General features: G+C 42.0%; 1 pseudogene; it reads left to right on the top strand.

Moving 5' to 3' along the window:
• The first annotated feature begins 12506 nt into the window (after positions 1–12506).
• LOC100299601 (mitochondrial pyruvate carrier 2-like) lies at positions 12507–12887 on the top strand (annotated as a pseudogene).
• Positions 12888–20185: the final 7298 nt, after the last annotated feature.

Genomic DNA, 20185 nt, shown 5'->3' with positions numbered 1-20185 from the left:
AATGCCCCTCCACCTCCTCAGTTTCTCCATCCTCACCTGTGCTTCCATGTCCTTCCTTCTGCTGTTGCTGCTGCTGCTGCTGCATCGCATCAGTTGTGTCCAACTCTGTGCGACCCCATAGACAGCAGCCCACCAGGCTCCCCCACCCCTGGGATTCTCCAGGCAAGAACACTGGAATGGGTTGCCATTTCCTTCTCCAATGCATGAAAGTGAAAAGTGAAAGTGAAGTTGCTCAGTTGTGTCCTACCCTTCTCGACCCCATGGACTGCAGCCTACCAGGCTCCTCCATCCATGGGATTTTCCAGGCAAGAGTACTGGAGTGGGGTGCCATTGCCTTCTCCGATGTCCTTCCTTCAGTGGACACCTATTCTCTTTTTCTACACAGGACCCTTCTTCCCTTTTTCTGGGATTGACACCCTCTGAAGGGGGGCACTTTTTCCTCCCTCCACGCTGAGCACATGGATTGCCAGTCACAGCATCCTGAAGCCCTGGAAACAGCTGTTGTGTTAGGACCAGTCAGCAGGTGTAAGACTGGAACCAGTCCTGAGATTTTTCACACAGAACACAGGCAAAGAGATTTAGTCTCTTTGATGTTGGAGGTATAAAAGTGGAAGCTATTGATGGATGAGACTGATGTAAGAGAATAAAGTTGAAATAGAAAAGCAGAGATGAGAACTCAGAATGCCAGTGCTTAAATCGTAGTAAAGTTTTCCTGAGGTTCAAATAAGCTTGTACAACACTGCTATATTCAAAATGGATAACCAACAAGGACCTACCGTATAGCACAAGCGACTCCACTCTATGTGGCAGCCTGGATGGGAGGGGAGTTTGGGGAAGAATGGATACATGTACATGTATGGCTGAGTCCCTTTGCTGTGCACCTGAAACATCACAACATAGTTAATTGACTCTGCTGCTAAGTCGCTTCAGTTGTGTCTGACTCTGTGCGACCCCATATACGGCAGCCCAACAGGCTCCCCTGTCCCTAGGATTCTCCAGGCAAGAGCACTGGAGTGGGTTGCCATTTCCTTCTCCAATGCATGAAAGTGAAAAGTGAAAGTGAAGTCGCTCAGTCGTGTCCAACTCCTAGCGACCCCATGGACTGCAGTCTACCAGACTCCTCCGTCCATGGGATTTTCCAGGCAAGAGTACTGGAGTGGGTTGCCATTGCCTTCTCCATTAATTGACTATCAGTTCAGTTCAGTTCAGTCGCTCAGTCGTGTCTGACTCTTTGAGACCCCATGAATCGCAGCATGCTAGGCCTCCCTGTCCATCACCATCTCCTGGAGTTCACTCAAACCCACGTCCATCGAGTCGCTGATGCCATCCAGCCATCTCATCCTCTGTTGTCCCCTTCTCCTCCTGCCCCCAATCCCTCCCAGCATCAGAGTCTTTTCCAATGAGTCAACTCTTCGCATGAGGTGGCCAAAGTACTGGAGTTTCAGCTTTAGCATCATTCCTTCCAAAGAACACCCAGGACTGATCTCCTTTAGAATGGACTGGTTGGATCTCCTTGCAGTCCAAGGGACTCTCAAGAGTCTTCTCCAACACCACAGTTCAAAAGCATCAATTCTTTGGCGCTCAGCTTTCTTCACAGTCCAACTCTCACATCCATACATGACCACTGGAAAAACCATAGCCTTGACTAGTCGGACCTTTGTTGGCAAAGTAATGTCTCTGCTTTTCAATAGGTTATCTAGGTTGGTCATAACTTTCCTTCCAAGGAGTAAGCGTCTTTTAATTTCATGGCTGCAGTCACCATCTGCAGTGATAATTGACTATACCCCAAAACAAAATAACAAGTTTAAATTAAAAAAAAAAAGAAGTTGGTACATTCTCCTCTGAGACTTCCAGTAAATCTCCTTTTTGTCTCTGATTAGCAGAGGGTCCTGTCACTTGCAATGAGCATCCCAGGGCTGCTGTAACCAAGTACCGGAGATCAAGTGGGTTAAAACAACAGAAATTCATTCTCTCATTCCTGGAGGCTAGAAGTTAAAATCAAAATGTCAGCAGGGCCATGCTGCCTCCAAAGCCTCTAACTGGAGAATCTTGCCTTCCCTCTCCCCAGCTTCTGGTGGCCTAGTATTTGCTCGTCTGTGGTAGTGTAACTCCTGCCTTTGGGTTGCTTCATTAGCAGATTTTATGGAGAATTATAGCCAAGGCAAAAAGACCATCTGAGAGCAAGTGAATACCTTTTAGAGGACAAAGTAATGAAATTCCTTTGATAATCCACTCACTATTTATTAGGAACCTAATTTTGTTGTTGTTCAGTTGCTAAGTCGTGTCCAACTCCTTGCAACCCCAGGGGCTGCAGCACGCCAGTGAACCTTATATCACAGGAAATAAAGCATTTTGAGGGTTGGTACCAGTCCTTTCAAATCTTCAGAGAAGCAGAAACTTCAAAAAAGCCTGAACCTGCTTTTTGTTTTCATGAGTCATTCTGTAAGGAAGACAAATTTCAGACCTATCACACACACACACACACACACACACACACACACACACATTTTCTCCATAAGAATGGGTCCTGTTGCTGCTGCTGCTGCCAAGTCGCTTCAGTCGTGTCCGACTCTGTGTGACCCCATAGACGGCAGCCCACCAGGCTCCCTGTCCCTGGGATTCTCCAGGCAAGAGTACTGGAGTGGGGTCCCACTGCCTTCTCCATACGAATGGGTGGCAAACCAACAAATACACACCCAGCCTGGCATGCGGCCTGCCTTCTGCTTTGTAGACAGTGCCTGGCTAATTTCTCCTAGAGTACAAAATGAAAGAAAGAAAGAAATCACCTCCTTCAATCATTACAGCAAAGCTCTCTGTGATGTGTTTTAATCCACATCTAGAAGGTGTGAATTAAACTAGAAGATATTAACTGTACCCAATAGCTTTCAATTTGTGCCAGCCTGATTCTCCCTTCAGTCTTTCTCAATGGATACATTCTTACCAGCAGAACAGTCTACTGCTCTGCACTTGCCTTGATATAATCTCTAGTGGCCAGGAGGGTAACCATTGCTGGCTTGTTTGTATTTGTCTTAGGGGCTAAGTGGAGGAAACTGGACACAATAATTAATTCAGATTAATTGCCCAGGGGTACGTCAAGAAACCTGAACTTGAATCTCAGGTTGCAAAAGCACAATTCAAAGAGAACATGATATTCCTTCTCCCTTGTCATTTTGCTGATAGAATTGTAAAGCTAAGTGGAAGATTATCCCCTAATGTATTACATTCACTCTAAACATCCTCCACTCTTAGAAGCAGCAAAACCAAAAGTAAAATGATACCACCAGTGAACTTCCTTGATTTAGAATGCTACCAGCACAAGTCCAGTTTGAACTTTTCAAGTGATCTTTGACAAGCAAAAGCTGAATCCTTCTACAGATTGCCCCTCCATGAAAAACATACTGTACGGTGGGACTGTGGGGTTTTTTCTTTCACAAGCAGTTTTATAATGGAAAAACACTGTGACCTTAACCTTACAAAAAGTTGAAAAACACAGACAGGCTTTATGTTGAGCATCAACAAAAAATACCTAACTACCAGGCTTATTTCCTGGCCAGTGCATTTGATGTGTTTGTGAAGCCTCGTAAAGTGTTAACAGCAGCTGTGACTGTATGGAAAGTCTCCTTGGGCAGGTTGGTACATGACTTCAGCCTTATTTAGAGTTGTCATCAGCTCCTTGTAGGATACTGGCTTTTCACAGTGCTCTGGGATGCAGCTATGCTTTCCAGGGTGCAGTCATCAGCCCCTGCATGATTGTTTCTTGGACTTTTGGTAATGCTTGTTAAATAGTTGCATAAGAAAATTTTCCTCTTGACTGCAGGCCACAAAACATCTCCTCTTCTCTCTCTCTTTTTTTTTTTTTTTTTCAGTAGAAAAGCAATGTGTGTTCTTTTTTTAATTTGGAAAAAAAATCTTTGATCATCTGATCACTTCTTACATCCACTGTTAATATCCTTGTTATAACTTCACCACTTATTTGCATACCTTGGTTCTTATGTGACCAAGTTGGGTGATTATACAAAGTATTCAATTTTGTGTTCCACTTCTTTGGGAAAGATTGTATCTACACTTTTGTTCACCTTTAGAATTATTTTAGTAACTTCAAACTTAAAGTGTTGGCCTCATAGCTTACCCAACTGTTTAATTTGCACCCCCAAGTCCAACACAAACATTTCTGATTTTATAAACAACTTTATAATCATCATCTTTGTGCAAAAAGAATAGCAAATTCCAAAAATACAAAGGATCGCAAATTATTAATATTTATAACTCTTGGATCAGCCTTCTAGTTACTTCCCAAAAGAGTTCTGTTATTTTATACAGACACTAATTATATGCAGAGTACCTAGTTAGTTTATCACATACCTTTCTTGCCATCGGATTTGGTGATATTTTTAATGGCTTCTCTAATTTAATTGATGGCTACAACAGTGCCCAGAAAAGTTCCTTTCCCCATAATTTGGGTTCACTATTTGTATTTATTCTCTTATAAACAGTCTTTTTGTGCTCTTTCCCACATACCTATCAATGTCTTAATGTTTTTCTTATGGATTTGTCAGAGCTCTTACTATTTAATATTTGGTCTGCTATTTGCTATAAATATTTGTTTTACTTTTAAACTCACACACCCAGATTTTAAGATTTTTACTGTAACCAAACCTGTGTGTTTTCTCTTATTGGCTTGTTGCTTTTAAACTTAGGAATCTCTTCTCCATGCATAAAGGGGACAAATCAACTCCATTTTCTTTCAAATTTTCTGATTAACTCTTTAAGTTATGTGGAATTAGTGTTCACAATGATGTACTGACCTAAACTGTTTTCTCAATAGTTAGCCAATATGCTTATTCATTTGCTGAATATTTATAATGTTGTACGGTATAGAAGTAATTCTTACATTTGAGGGTCAATCTTTTCTGCTTTGGGTTTCTCAGATGGTGCTAGTGGTAAAGAACTTGCCTGCCAATGCAGGAGATGTAAGACACTCTGGGTTGGGAAGATTCCCTGGAAGAGGGCCTGGCAACCCACTCCAGCAAGCCTGGAGAATCCTATGGACAGAGGAACCTGGAGGGCTGTGGTCCACAGGGTCGAAAAGAGTTGGGCATGACTAAAGACACGCGTGCACGCACTGTTATGTTTTACTGAACTATTGGTTTAAGACATAGCTGAAATTATTGTAGTTTAATAATGTACTGACACAACCCGTATGCCTCCAGAGACATTTTCTTTCAGCAGAATGCCTCTTGGACTGTACTACACAAACTTCATGGAGCATACTTTTTGGTACAATATTTTTTTCCCCACTGATTACATAGGAAAATTTGATGTTTTCTCATAAAACTCAATATGAAATTTTAAGCAAAATTATGACTAGAATAAGTCTTGAGTGAAATAAAATTAGTAGATTATCGGAGTCATGTTGATACCATAATGTGTAACCCATTTTGAAGAGCACACTAAGTGACAGCAAAGGGAGTTACATTTGGGGACATTACATTACAAAGCAAAAGTTTGTTACTAACCCTACTGTTTGGTGAGAAAGTGATGCTCTAAACATATATACTAACCTAAGGAATCTGATATACAGGTATTTTACTTTGTTTTGGTTTATGTTAGGGAAATTCGTTGGGTGTTTTATGTTGATATACCAACCATATACTTTTTCCCATTAAAATAGTGGTAAATAGGCTCTCAGTCAGCATTTTTTGGGGGCAGTAAGTCTGATTATCAAGAACAAATTATTGACTTAACTGAGAGGTCCCTGTTCTTTATTATCTTGCAGGACCAGAACTGCCCTACAATTATTTCTCTTTTCTACAATATTTTTTCTTCTCTTTTTCAACTTTTTAAAAACTAAACTATTGAGAGTAAGTTGTTTACATGATGCCTCCAAATACCTTAGGACATAATGCCTATAAACAACGAATTTCCCATTTAATGCTTCCCCCGAAAAGATCAAAATCAGTAAATTAACACTGATGTGCTGCTACCATCTAAACCATAAGACTCCTCGCAGATTTTGTCCCTTGTCCCAAAATTGCTATTTATAGTAAAAGAATGTAGTTCAGAATCATTTTTTTTGGTCACATCTCTGTGTACATGCGTGCCAAGTCACTTGAGTCGTGTCCGACTCTTTGTGACCCTGTGGACTGTAGCCTGCTGGGCCCCTCTGTCCATGAGATTCTGTAGGCAAGAATACTGGAGTGGGTTGCCATGCCCTCCTCCATGGGCTCTTCTCACCCACGGGTCAAACCTGCACCTCTTATGTCTCCTGCATTGGCAGGAGGGTTCTTTACCACAGCACCATCTGGGAGGCCTCATGTCTTTCAGTCTCCTTCAAACTGTAATCGTTTCTTGGGGTTTCCTTGTTTTTAATGACCTTGACAGTTTTGAAGAATGTTCATCAATTTGAGTTTGCCTGATTTTTCTTATAAATGGTTTCAGCTTTTGAATTTTGTGCAGGAATGTTACAACGTTTCTACAGTTTCATTGCATTCTGCCACAGAGAAATACTAAAAGTTAGTATACTGATTTCAGCCTCAAGTTTATAAAGAAACAAAAATAAATAACGTAAAACTGTACAGAACTACCAGTACTTCTCCACCTTGTTCTTGACAATAAATCAAATAGAAGGCGAACATACCAGTTAGATATCACTGTGTAACAAACCACTTCAAAACGTATAACTTAAAGCAACAACTGTTTTTTAGTTCATGATTCTTTACACTGGCAATTTAGGCTAGGTCCAGCTGGGTGGGTTCTTTTGGTCCAGCCTGGACTCAGATGATCTCAGCTGGGCTTGCTCATAAGTATACAGTCAACCAGGTAGAGGGTGGTTTAGTTGGGATGACTCAATTCTTCAAGCTCTAAACTTTCCAAAAGAGCAGGAGCACATAAGCCTCTTGAGGCCCAGGCTCAGAACTAAGACATTACGACTTATGTCACCTCTGTCAACAGAAATCGTAATGTCAGATAGATTCAAATTTTGTATAACTATTAGAACAATTTCGATGAATGGGAAGAGTGAGTGCTTTGGGTTAAATAGTAAATTAAAAATAGAAGTTGTTCTGGTTACCTATGACTGTGTAATAAACTGGCCTAAACTTAGTGACTTAAAGAGTGTTAATTGCTCAGCCATGTCTGACTCTGCAACTCCATGGTAGCCCACCAGGCTCCTCTGTCCACGGGATTTCCCAGGCAATACAAGTGGATAGCCATTCCCTTCTCCAGAGGATCTTCCCGATCCAGGGATCAAACCCAGGTCTCCTTCATCGAAGATGGGTTCTTAATCATCTGAGCCACCAGGGAAGCCCTAGTGACTTAAAGAACCAGTTTATTTTGCTCATAATGTTTATATCAGTTCAGTTCAGTTCAGTCACTCAGTTGTGTCTGACGCTTTGCGACCCCATGAATCGCAGCACACCAGGTCTCCCTGTCCATCACCAACTCCCGGAGTTCACTCACTCACATTCATGTCCATAGAGTCAGTGATGCCATCCAGCCATCTTATCCTTTGTCGTCCCCTTCTCCTCCTGCCCCCAATCCCTCCCAGCATCAGTCTTTTGCAATGAGTCAACTCTTCGAATGAGGTGGCCAAAGTACTGGAGTTTCAGCTTTAGCATCATTCCTTCCAAAAAACACCCAGGACTGATCTCCTTCAGAATGGACTGGTTGGATCTCCTTGCAGTACAAGGGACTCTCAGGGGTCTTCTCCAACACCACAGTTCAAAAGCATCAATTCTGCAGTGCTCAGCTTTCTTCACAGTCCAACTCTCACATCCATACATGACTACTGGAAAAACTATAGCCTTGACTAGACGGACCTTTGTTGGCAAAGTAATGTCTCTGCTTTTGAATATGCTATCTAGGTTGATCATAACTTTTCTTCCAAGTAGTAAGCGTCTTTTAATTTCATGGCTGCAATCACCATCTGCAGTGATTTTGGAGCCCCAAAAATAAAGTCTGACACTGTTTCCACTGTTTCCCCATCTATTTCCCATGAAGTGATGGGACCAGATGCCATGATCTTTGTTTTCTGAATGTTGAGTTTTAAGCCAACTTTTTCACTCTCCTCTTTCACTTTCATCAAGAGGCTTTTTAGTTCCTCTTCATGTTTATATAATATATCATAAATTCTGGAAGGATTTATTTCTGATCCATGAGGTATCTGTGGTTGCTAGAACTGGATGATCTATTTCTAAGGTGACTTTCACTCATATGTGACACAGTAGTTCACTATGGCCTCCCTCTTCCCACACATGATGTCTTATCCACCAGGGCCTCTCCAGCATGGCTGGGCTTCTCACAGCACAGTGGTATGAGAATAGTCATACCTCTCAAGTCGTGGCTGACTTCGAAGAAAGACAGTAAAAGCAGCCAATTTCATATACCTGAAACTAACACAACATTGTAAATCAACTATAATTAAAAAAAAAAATCTTTTTATGTTGCCAGTTTCCTAAACCCTGATCTCAGAAACTGGTGCTATTTCATTTTAGCCATATTCAACTGACCAGAACAGTCACAGAATCTAACCAGATTCAAGGGGTCAAGGGGAGAGACCCAGACTTCCCACTTATCAAACAGAGGAGTGTCAAAGAGTTTGTGGCCGTAGTTTGCTCTGTAGTCACAAATATTATATTCTTCCCATATTGTACCAACCCACTTCCACAGTCACCGGAAGTCTCACCCCATTATGTCATCAGGTTTAGGCTTAAACTGTAAATCTCAGGTCCAGGTGCAGATAAGTTTCCTTAGATTTGGTTCCTCAGGTATATGTCTCCTCAATCCGAAGTCCTCCTCCAAATAAAAAAGTGAGTTACCTGTGTACACACACACAATGCTGGGACAGTCGTGTGTAGACATGCCCTTTCAAACATGGGGAAGACAAGGGGCACAGAGCAGTCACTATTCCGTAATGATATGACATCCAAGTAGACACATGTTGCCAGTGTCTTGATAAAGCTCTATACCTGCAGCTGTGGTATGATTCTCTGTGGTTCTTGGCTTTTGACCTTTGGGTTCTTGGTACTGCCTTCTAAGTCATTCTTCATTTTCCATAAAAAAATAGCCTATGTTTTCTGCTGAATAAGTTTCTCAGCCTGAATCCTTCCTCTGTTAGTTTAGGAGTCCAAAGCCCTCTTTTAATTTGATGTTGTCTCTGACCCTTTTAGCGGAGAAGGCAATGGCAACCTGCTCCAGTACTCTTGCCTGGAAAATCCCATGGACAGAGGAGCCTGGTAGGCTGCAGTCCATGGGGTCGTGAAGAGTCGGACACAACTGAGCGACTTCACTTTCACTTTTCACTTTCATGCATTGGAGAAGGAAATGGCAACCCACTCCAGTGTTCTTGCCTGGAGAATCCCAGGGACAGAGGAGCCTGGTAGGAGGCCGTCTATGGGGTCACGCAGAGTCGGACATGACTGAAATGACTTAGCAGCAGCAGCTGACCCTTTCATTCCAAGATGGTTAATTCCTTTAAAAACATTGTGGGATTCCTGTATATCAAACTATAATCCATTCTCTTAGATCAGAGTCATGACCACAAATCCTTTTGAGCAGGGCTCTTCTCTGCCTTTGGCTTTTTGGAAATCTGCTTAAGGATGTTACAATAGCCTAAAGATTACCAGAATCTCTATTGTCTTATTGAGAAGGGTGATAAGGCACACTCTTCAAAGCTTTTGTCTGATAGGGCCTATCAACTTAAAATGTTTCTGAGATCTTATCAAAGGGACTTATGCTTGCAGCTTTGACTTCATCTTTACCCTGAGTCTTTGTTTTACTGCCCTTTTTTAAATTTTTACCTGGAGGCTATTTCTTGCTTTAAAAGTATTTTCTTAGCTAGATTTGTGTTCTGGATCTGTTTTTGAAGCCAGAAAATCTTGGGTTCTATCTATTTCCTCTAAATTCTGCTAAAAATTGAATAATCTATTTAGCTAATTTCTCCCTATCTCTATTGTATGCAGATATAAGAATTATTTGGCAGTCTGCCTGGAAATCCACTTGTTGAGATCCACTAGTGTATTAGGCACATCTTATATTTTCCAAAACATGTTAGGTGACAATTTCACTAAACCTACCCTAACGGCTCAGATGGTAAAAGCATCTGCTTACAATGCAGGAGACCTGGGTTTGATCCCTGGGTGTGGAAGATCCTCTGGAGAAGGAAATGGCAACCCACTCCAGTACTCTTGCCTGGAAAATTCCATGGATGGAGGAGCCTGGTGGTCTACAGTCCACGGGGCCGCAAAGAGTCGGACCTGACTGAGCCACCTCACTTCACTATGAATACAAAACAGAGGTTGCCCTCTTGCCAAACCTCAATACTAACCTCCTGTCTTTCTCCATTAACACTCTTTTTCAGTCTCAGCCCACTGTCCAGTTTCAAAATCAATGCCACATATTTTCCATTTTTATAATGAGAGCAACTACATCCGTTCCTGTTTTCGATTACTGCATTACAAACTACCACAAAATTATGTATCCCAAACAGCTATTTTATGTACTCAGAATTCGGCGGTTCAGAATTTGGATGACCTCAACTGGGCAACTTGTGTTTCTGATCCATTTGCTGTCAGTTGGGGTCACTAAGGTTGAGTGTCCACTCACAAGCCGGCTCATGTATCTCCTCACATGTTTAGCGTTTCAGCACTTCTTGGTCATGCACCATGTGGTGTCTCATTCTCCAGGTCCTCTCCACAGGGCTTCGACTTCTCACAACATGGTGCTCTCAGGGTGGTCATACTTCTTCCTGGAGGATGGCTTCTATGAATGAGTGTTCCAAACGACAGAAAGCAGAAGCCATCAGTTTCCTAAGGCCTGGGCCCCAAGATGGTCAGAGTGTCATCTTCACCATGTTCTGTCCTTTAAAGCAGTCACAGAGCCCACCTAGGTTCCAGTGGAAGAGACACTTGCAGTGGGAGAAGTGCCAACATCTTTGTGACCATCTTTAACCCACCTTAGAGCTGAATCTTTGCTCTCCTTACTGTAACAGGTCAGGGAATTCTGAACCAGAAGACAGACCAATATGATTGAAGCCCAAGTCTAGCCTCCTTAACTGATGTATTATTATCTTGGTGTCACTTTCTTTCTCTGATTGTCTGTTTCCTCATTTATAAATACAGTAGGATATGAATACTCCATAATTTAAGATTCATGGCTACATTTATATTAGAATCATCCTGAAGGTTCGTGACATGAAATACTGTGCCATTTGGCTGAGGTATCCATTTAAATTATGTTTATCCAGAGGCTGCTGTACCTAGTCAACTTATCAACATCTGCATACAACTCAATAGAGCTTAGTTTTCTCCTTAATGTTATGTCAGTTATTTTCATGGTTTGGTTAAAATTTATTTTCTTAGAGAAAAACATTCAATAAAAAAAAATGTAGCTCTTAATAAAAGTTTTGAATAAATAAAATAGAAGGGTGTTTAATTTGATTGCATCTTGCAATACTATAACATGAATGAGTATACCATCAAATTCAATCTTCCATTTGTTAATTTAAGATACATAATGCAAGGTCTACTTCTCTGCTATATTTTCAACTTTGGGATTCCCACGATCTCTCCATATATCTATTGTGAAAAACAGGAGTCTACTACAATGATAATATCTATTTCACAGAGTTGCTAAAATAATAAATGAGATATAATGTGTAGCCTGCCAGGCTCCTCTGTCTATGGAATTCTCCAGGCAAGAATACTGGAGTGGGTAGCCATTCCCTTCTCCAGGGGATCTTCACAACTCAGCGATCAAACCTGGGTCTCCTGTGTGGTAGGCAGATTCTTTGCCATCTGAGCCACCAGGGAAGACCACAAAAGTAATCATTGGCCTAAAACATGCTGTTTCACTAGAACATGGGTTCTTGGAGATAAAGACCTTAGTATATTTCTCTTTAAGTCACTGGTACATAGCTTAGTGCCTGCACGTTTTTCTGACTACATTTGACAGAAATGTAATTCAAATGAGCATAAGCAAAAATGAGAATCTGTTGCTTTACTCTATCAAAGAAAGCATGATAAAACTGAGAACTCTGAGCACAAACTAAAGGGTGGTCGGCAAGGGGCAGGCTGAGCTGTGGGAAGGGCACCCTACTCTCCCCTAAGAGAGTAGGGCATGAAGCATTGCTGCTGCTGTTGCTAAGTTGCTTCAGTCGTGTCCGATTCTGTGCAACCCCATAGACGGCAGCCCACCAGGTTCCCCCGTCCCTGGGATTCTCCAGGCAAGAACACTGGAGTGGGTTGCCATTTCCTTCTCCAATGCATGGAAGTGAAAAGTGAAAGGGAAGTTGCTCAGTTGTCCAACTCTTCATGACCCCATGGACTGCAGCCTACCAGGCTCCTCTGTCCATGGGATTTTCTAGGCAAGAGTACTGGAGTGGGGTGCCATTGACTTCTCTGATGAAGCATTGAGGCTGGAGGAAATGACCAGCTACCCTTCACCGCCAGCTAGGAACAAGCATGTGGCCACTCTCCCACAAGGCTGCCCATGATCACTCATCCATAGAAATGTCAGCTGCCGGCATCCAGGGCCTGCAGGCCACCTACAACCAGGTTCTTGATGAAGTGGGAGTTCCTCCTGTCTGAGAACTTGAGGCCATTGTACAACCACCCAGCCGGTCCCACAGGGTTTTTTTCTGGGCTCCAATTACAAAATGAGGATTGGTGTGCGCTGAACCAGCTGGCATGGCCAGACCTGCAGAAAAACTCAGCACAGCTGAAGCTACTCTTCTGGCTACAGGGTTTATTTGGTCAAGATACTCACTTGTAATTATTCCAAAAAACTGGAGTCTGCTTGCTGTTAATTCCTTTGCCGGGACAGCAGGAGCCTCTGAGCTCTCTCATATTTGAAGATATAACCAAGAACTAAAAGCTAAAGCAAACAAATAAGAGTTCCTGATCACCCGAACAATCTTGATGTGGACCATAGCCACTGAGACCTAGTCTGATTTATTATCTGGTTGTTGATAAAGTGATGCTAACCGTGCTAACGTTTATCAGGCATAAACTCTAACTATAATCAGGAGATAGTATTGATACTTGATTCAACAGGAAAATGGAGCAAACTTTTAATAAGACAAAGAAAAAACAAAACTGTGGGAAGAATAGTTGGTTCAAAGGAATAGTTGGAAGATTTCCTCAAATCTACCAGGAGCTATATCTTACATTTCTTTCCTCTTTGCAAATTGATTCCATTCATTTTCCAAGTCTTACATGCTGCAGCTTTCAACCTTTCTTTCACCAAACCCAACAATCTTGGATTTTCCTTGTCAATCTTAGATCAGGTGACAATCTCTGTATCAATCAAATACGTTAGTTTTTAAACTTCAGTTGAGTTTTATAATTGGCCCACTCATAAGTCATTTCACTATGATCAGGGGGTCATACAAACACACAGTAAGATTCCAAGGTAGTCACAAGGAAGAGGCAATATAAGTTATAAGATAAGAAGAAGCTGCAGAGGTGGTTTCCTCAGCAGACAGTGCCACAGATGTCTAATAATATTGACATTTGATTAAAAAAAATTGCTTACCAAGTGTCTGTTATTTCACAATATAGCCCCCAAATATACTCTAAATGTTATAGCTGTGTCAAGGCCCATTAAGGCCTTAGCCGTGGATGCACAATCAGATAAGACATTATCACAATTACCACATAACTAGTTCTCTCCACTACAGGAACTACTGCATAGGCTTCTAATTTCTTTGTCTTGCTTCTGACTCCATGCTACAAAGTCAGCAAGCCATGGGAAAAGATCAGGCATTTAGCGCTCTTTTCTAATATGCTGGCAGGGAAACGCTGACTAGCTTATACCATCAGAATTTCAGTAACCTATCAAGTAAAAACTAAGTTCTATAAATTATGACCCATTATTGGCATTACTGCCATGCAGATAAGGACTATAAATTGTGGTCAGATTCTGCTATTTCAGCAACAAACTGTTCACCTGCCACTTACTCAAGAAGCGTTTCTTAAACCTCTGTTAACCTCTCTGGGAAGGAGCCCCATGCACATTCTCTGTGGTCACTGGCTCTGTCTTTCAGAAATATTTATTAAAGAAGCACTTACTGAGCACCTGCCAAGCTCTGAAGGACAAAAGCTACACATAAATAAATTATTTGAATGCCAAGTGATAAGTTTAATGATGGATATGCCAAGGCTTGGGGTGAGTCAAGTAAGAACACTTAATCATCCTGGAAGACAGCACTGACTTCTTTGAGATGGCACTTGAATCGTCTTAAGTAGTTGGTAGGAGTTAACCAGGCAAAAAGGAAGGAGGGAATTCTAGGAAAGTATGAATAAAGGGAAGCATCATGGTATGAGCAAGAAACTCACACTTCGGTGTTCCTGAAGTATAAACAAAAGGAAGTGAGTGACAAGAAACGAGGCTGCAGAAGACAATAGGGATCACATGGTGAAGAGCCTTGGATACCAGATTAAAGGAGCTTAAATTTAACCTCTTTAGAGGGAGAGACTTCCCCGGTGGCCCAGTGGTTAAGAATCCACTTTGCAATGCAGGGGACTTGGGTTCAAACCCTGGCTGGGGAACTGAGTGAAAGTTGCTCTGTTGTGTCCTACTCTTTGCAACCCTCCAGACCTGAATACTGGAGTGAGTAGCCTTTCCCTTCTAAAGGGATCTTCCCAACCCAGGGATTGAACTCAGGTCTCCTGCATTGCAGGCGGATTCTTTACCAGCTGAGCCACAAGGGAAGCCCAAGAATACTAGACTGGGTATCCTATCCCTTCTCCAGCGGATCTCCCTGACACAGTAATTGAACTGGAATCTCCTGCATTGCAAGTGGATTCTTTATCAGCTGAGCTAACAGGGAAGTCTTAGAGAACTAAGATATCCCATATTCCATGGGGCAACCAAGCCTGGCCCATGGGACTGGCCCATGCACCCCAATGTGAAAGATCTTGCATGCCACAACTAAGAGAGAATGTAGCCAAATAAATGTTATTTTTAAAAAACATCTTTAAAGCCATTGGAGCATCTCGGTACCGGGCGGGGGGTGGGGATATAGCAGTCATCATTCACGTTTGTGAGGATCAGTCTGGTTGATGTGTGGAGGATGAATATGGCGGCTCCTAATGACGACTGACACCCGGTGTGGTCTGTTTCTCTGCAACTGTTGAGAGCAGCACCTGCAAGGGGTTATAGTCTGGGATATAACCCAGCAACCCACATACTTAAATGTAATCCCAAATTGTATTCCTTAAATAATCCCAAAGAGAATCTAATTTCTTAGCCATAATTTCTCATTCTCTTTATTCTCAGTATCTACCCCCCAACCCCTCAGTTGCTCTAGTATTTTCTTTTTATGCCCTAATATTCTGTCTGCACTAAAGCTTGGGAAAGTATGATAAACATTCAGCAGTCATTTAAAACTCTTAAATCCCACTAGATAAATGTATAAGGGCCCCCTACTCAGGAGCAGAGAATATACTTGACTGTCTAACATCCTCCTGGATCACATCTTAAGTGAGTATTGGAGAATATGCCTTCCTTGGAGTCTAGCCTCCTACCCATCAAAAGATGGGGACCTGAGGTACTTTTTAAGTCTTGAAAGTCACACACTTTTCAAGTTCTGACTCATGGTTTTTTTGGTGGTAAAATTTAAAACTTAGTGGGATATACAGATACATCTTAACTAGTCTGTGCTGCTCAGACTAGTGATCTGATTCATAGCTTTGCCCTGATTCTTCATTTGTATGTTCACCCAGGCATCAGTGAAGGCTGGAACCCACCAGTTTATTAGTCCCACCCTGGCCTAATCTTTGCACATGTTAGCTGCATGCAGATTTCCCAAGAAACTCTGGATGATGAGCTAACATGAAACAGAATTCCTAGGACAGGAGTAAGACATACTTCTAAGAAGCAGTGGCAACCCCACGTAGGTGCAGCAATGCACATCCATGCTGACCACCAGGGCAAAGCTGCAGGAGGTAGACCCTCTTGGCAGGAAGCGGTTGTAGATGGAGTAGATAACTGGTGAGCCAAAATTTCATGAAACATATAAAGATGCACAACAGCATGCACCAGTTCAGAGCAGTCATGAAACAAAAAGCAGTGTGCATGCATGCATTGCATGTCAGCTGAGGAACTGTAGGGTTGGTGGCTTAGCAGAAAGACAGGCAGGAAGCTGGGGCTGGCAGAGCAAAAAGCAGGCCCAGGTTGTAGACCTGGGCTGCACAGCAGGTCTGCAACCTGATAAGGAGCCAGGGACCTGGACGCTCATATGAGTAAAGACTCGTGACAAAGCTGTGAATCAGACCACTAATCTGAGCAGCACAGTAACCACTGGTCAGGGGAGATGGTAGGGTAGGAACCCATTAGGAAGGGCAGAAAGAAGTAGCCTTAAGCGCTGCAGAGTGGCTTGATGTTGCACAGGAAGGAAGGGGGTAGGGCAAGACCAACAACGTTGAGGTGCGGAACGCCGAAAGGAAACCCAGTGTTGCGCCTAATCCACAGCCACAACCGGGACACTTCCCGTTTGCCTCTTTCTGGAACAGGAATTCATTCCCTGCTCAGTCTGGGAGCTATTGGTGGGAGAAGGCAAGAGGGTGAGTCTGCGGGGAGGAGGGAGTTTCCACAGAGAGATAAGAGAAGATGCTGACCATTTCACCGTAAGGAGAGCAGATAATTACACAATGGACTCTTTGAAGCTCACACACCACACAGAAAGATATGTGATGTCTTTACAGGTGCACGTCAGCTTCATGACCCACTTTCAATGGAACAGACGCTTATCCAGGGTGGTTGTGGTTGGCCCTGAGCCAGTCAAGGTATTTTGTTTCAGCCTTGCATGCGATCCATGCTACACCCTGAAACACTGACTGCCTCAGCACAGCAGAGCAGTCTGGAAGCATGATTCACCCCAAGACCAATAGCGGTACAGCAGACAATCCCTCGAGACTTGGACAGTGAAGTAATCTCCTTTCTGAGCTCAGGCTGTAGTTTGTTAGTTGGTGCAATTGCTTAGCTGGGCAGTGATAGCAGTGTTGTTGGGGGTTTCTTCCTTCCTTCTTTTCTTTTCTGAGCATGAAGATCATTTGTCCACCTGAGAAGCTTGGGGAAGAAACTTATCTCAAAGAGTAGAAGACAGAAGTGTGGGGCCAGGCTTAAGGCCTAGGCTTTCTGAGAAGATGACCAGGACTGGCTCAGTTGTTCAGAGGTCATTAGGTTCCTTAGTGAGAGGGAAGAGGGGCACTCTATCTTTTGCTTACGGAGGAGCCTAAAGAAGGAAGGACTAGGAACTATGAAGAAGACTTGAGGGGAGGGGCTGGGGCCAAGGACCCTTCTCTCCTAATTTCCTACCACAGGCTCCTGAGGACCTCACCTGTTACCATGGTTTTATTTATTTATTTATTTTTATTTTAAATTGCAGTATAGTTGATTAACAATTCCCTTTTTTTCCACACTCTCTCCAGTATTTACTATTGTTAATAGAACTCTTTATGATGGCCATTCTGACTGGTGTGAGGTGATATCTCATTGTAGCTCTGATTTCCATTTCTCTAATAATTAGTGATGCTGACATCTTTTCAAGTGTCTCTTGCCATCTATATTTCTTCTTTTGAGACATATGTTTTTAGGTCTTCTGCCCAGTTTTTGATTGGGTTTTTCGTTTGGGGATTTTTGTATTGAACCACAGGTGTGCTAAGTCGCTTCAGTTGTGTTGGACTTTTTGCAGCCCCATGGACTGTAGCCCACCAGGCTCCTCTGTCTGTGGGATTTTTCAGGCAAGAATACTGGAGTGTGTTGCCATTTCCTTCTCCAGGGGATCTTCCTAACCCAGGGATTGAACCCGTGTCTCCTGCATTGCAGGTGGATTCTTTACCCACTGAGCCATTCAGCTGCTTGTAAATTTGGGAGATTAACTCCTTTTTGGTCTCAACATTTGCAAATATTTTCTCCCATTCTGTGGGTTGCCTTTTGTTTTGTTTGTGGTTTGTTTGTTTGTTTTGTTTATTTTTATTTGTTAATTTTTGTTTTTATTTCCATTACTCTATGAGATGGATCAAAAAAGATATTGCTGTGATTTATGTCAAAGGGTCTTCTCTCTATTTTTTCCTCTAAGACTTTAATAGATCTAGTCTTATATTTTTCTTTAATCCATTTTGAGTTTATTTTTGTGTAAGGTATTAAAGAATGTTCTAATTTCATTTTTTTACATGTAGCTGTCCAGTTTTCCCAGCACCATTTATCGATGAGACTATCTTTTCTCCATTATATATTCTTGTCTCCTTTTTTGTAGATTAATTGACCATAGGTGCATAGGTTTATTTCTAGGCTTTGTGTCTTGTTCCATTGATCTATATTTCTATTCTTGTACTAGTACCATACTGTTTTGATGACTGTAGATTTGCAGTATAGTCTAAAGTCAGGGAGCCTGATTCCTCTAGTTCCATTTTACCCCCCTCGAGATTGCTTTGGCATTTGAGATCTTCTATGTCTCCATACAAATTTTAAGATTTTTTTTTTTGTTCTAATTCTGTGGAAAATGCCATTGGTAATTTGATAGGGATTTCATCAAATCTGTAGATTGTCTTGGGTAGTATACTCATTTTGACAATATTGATTCTTCCAGTCCAAGAACATGGTATATCTTTCCATCTGTTTATGTCATCTTTGCTTTCTTTCACCAGCATCTTGTAGTTTTTGGAGTACAAATCTCTTGCTTCCTCAGGTAGGTTATTCCTAGGTATTTTATTATTTTTGATGGAATGGTAAAGCAGAACATTTCTTTAATTTCTCTGTCTGATCTTTTGTTATTAGTGTATAGAAATGAAATATATTTCTATGTATCCCACAGCTTTAAATGCCATCTGTATGTTGATAACTCCCATATCCCTTCTGCCAGATCAAACTTCCCCATCCAGGTTCCAGGTGTGTCTTCTGGCTTCCCACTGGACTTCCCCTTCTGTCTGTCTCACACACAGCTGAAACTTAATTCCAAAACCTGAATGCATTTCTGCTCTTTCTCTCAAGTGCGTTCTCCCCTCAGATTTCCCCATGATGGTGTCATTAAGACTTTCAATCGAGAAATCTAAGTCATACTTGCTTCCCCTTTTGCTCACTTCTCAGATAGAATCCAACAGGAAGTCATGTTGATTCAACCACCAAGAGGATGGAGAAACCCCGCTTTCTCTTGTGTCCTATGATCTATTCTCCATGCACTTTGAAACAAGGATGACTTGGAATTTCAATCATTTCATGTTATTCTCCCATTTCAGTGGCTTCATTATTTCATATAGAATTATATGCAAGCTCTCTACAGCCTTCCCTCCTGCCACTAACCATATCTCACTTCTTGTCTGTTATTCTTCTGCCCCTTGCTCACTATCCATCAGCAACTCTGATTTTCTTTCTGTTTCTTCAACATACCTCCACCAGGGAGTTTACATATGCTGTTCTTTCTGTCTGTAACATTCTCCCTTCCTTCAACTGCTTACATGATTACTGTCTTCTCATTTTCTTTTTTTACCTAATTCACATCACCTCCTCAGAAAGGCCTTCCCTGAATGGTCACCCTCCCCTATTATTCTGTCTCTGCCTCCTGCGCTTTTCATTCAAAGAACATTTCACAATTTGTGATAATGCTTTATTTTTTAAATTAATTTTTATAGGAATATAGTTGCTTTAGGGGCTTCTCTGGCAGCTCAGATAGTAAAGAATCTGCCTGTGATGCAGGAAACCTGGGTTTGATCCCTGGGTCAGGAAGATCTCCTGGAGAAGGAAATGGCTACTCGCTCTAGTATTCCTGCCTGGGAAATCCCATGGTTGGAGGAGCCTGGCAGGATATAATCCATGGGGTTGCAAAGAGTCAGACACAACTGAGCGACTAACACTTATAGTTGCTTTACAAAATTGTGTTTGTTTCTACTGTACAGCAAAGTGAATCAACTATATATATACACATATACCATGATCTGAGTTTTCTGGATGTTAAGTTTAAGCCAACTTTTTCACTCTCCTCTTTCACTTTCATCAAGAGGCTCTTTAGTTCCTCTTCGCTTTCTGCCATAAGGGTGGTATCATCTGCATATACAAGGTTATTGATATTTCTCCCAGCAATCTTGATTCCAGCTTGTGTTTTGTCCAACCCAGCATTTCGCATGATGTACTCTGCATATAAGTTAAATAAGCAGGGTGACAATATACAGCCTCGATGTACTCTTTCCCA

The sequence above is a fragment of the Bos taurus genome, chromosome 14 (assembly GCF_002263795.3).
Source record: "Bos taurus isolate L1 Dominette 01449 registration number 42190680 breed Hereford chromosome 14, ARS-UCD2.0, whole genome shotgun sequence".
NCBI lineage: Eukaryota > Metazoa > Chordata > Mammalia > Artiodactyla > Bovidae > Bos > Bos taurus.
The sequence above is the reverse complement of the archived record's forward strand: the minus strand, read 5'-3'. Positions and strand labels throughout refer to the sequence as shown.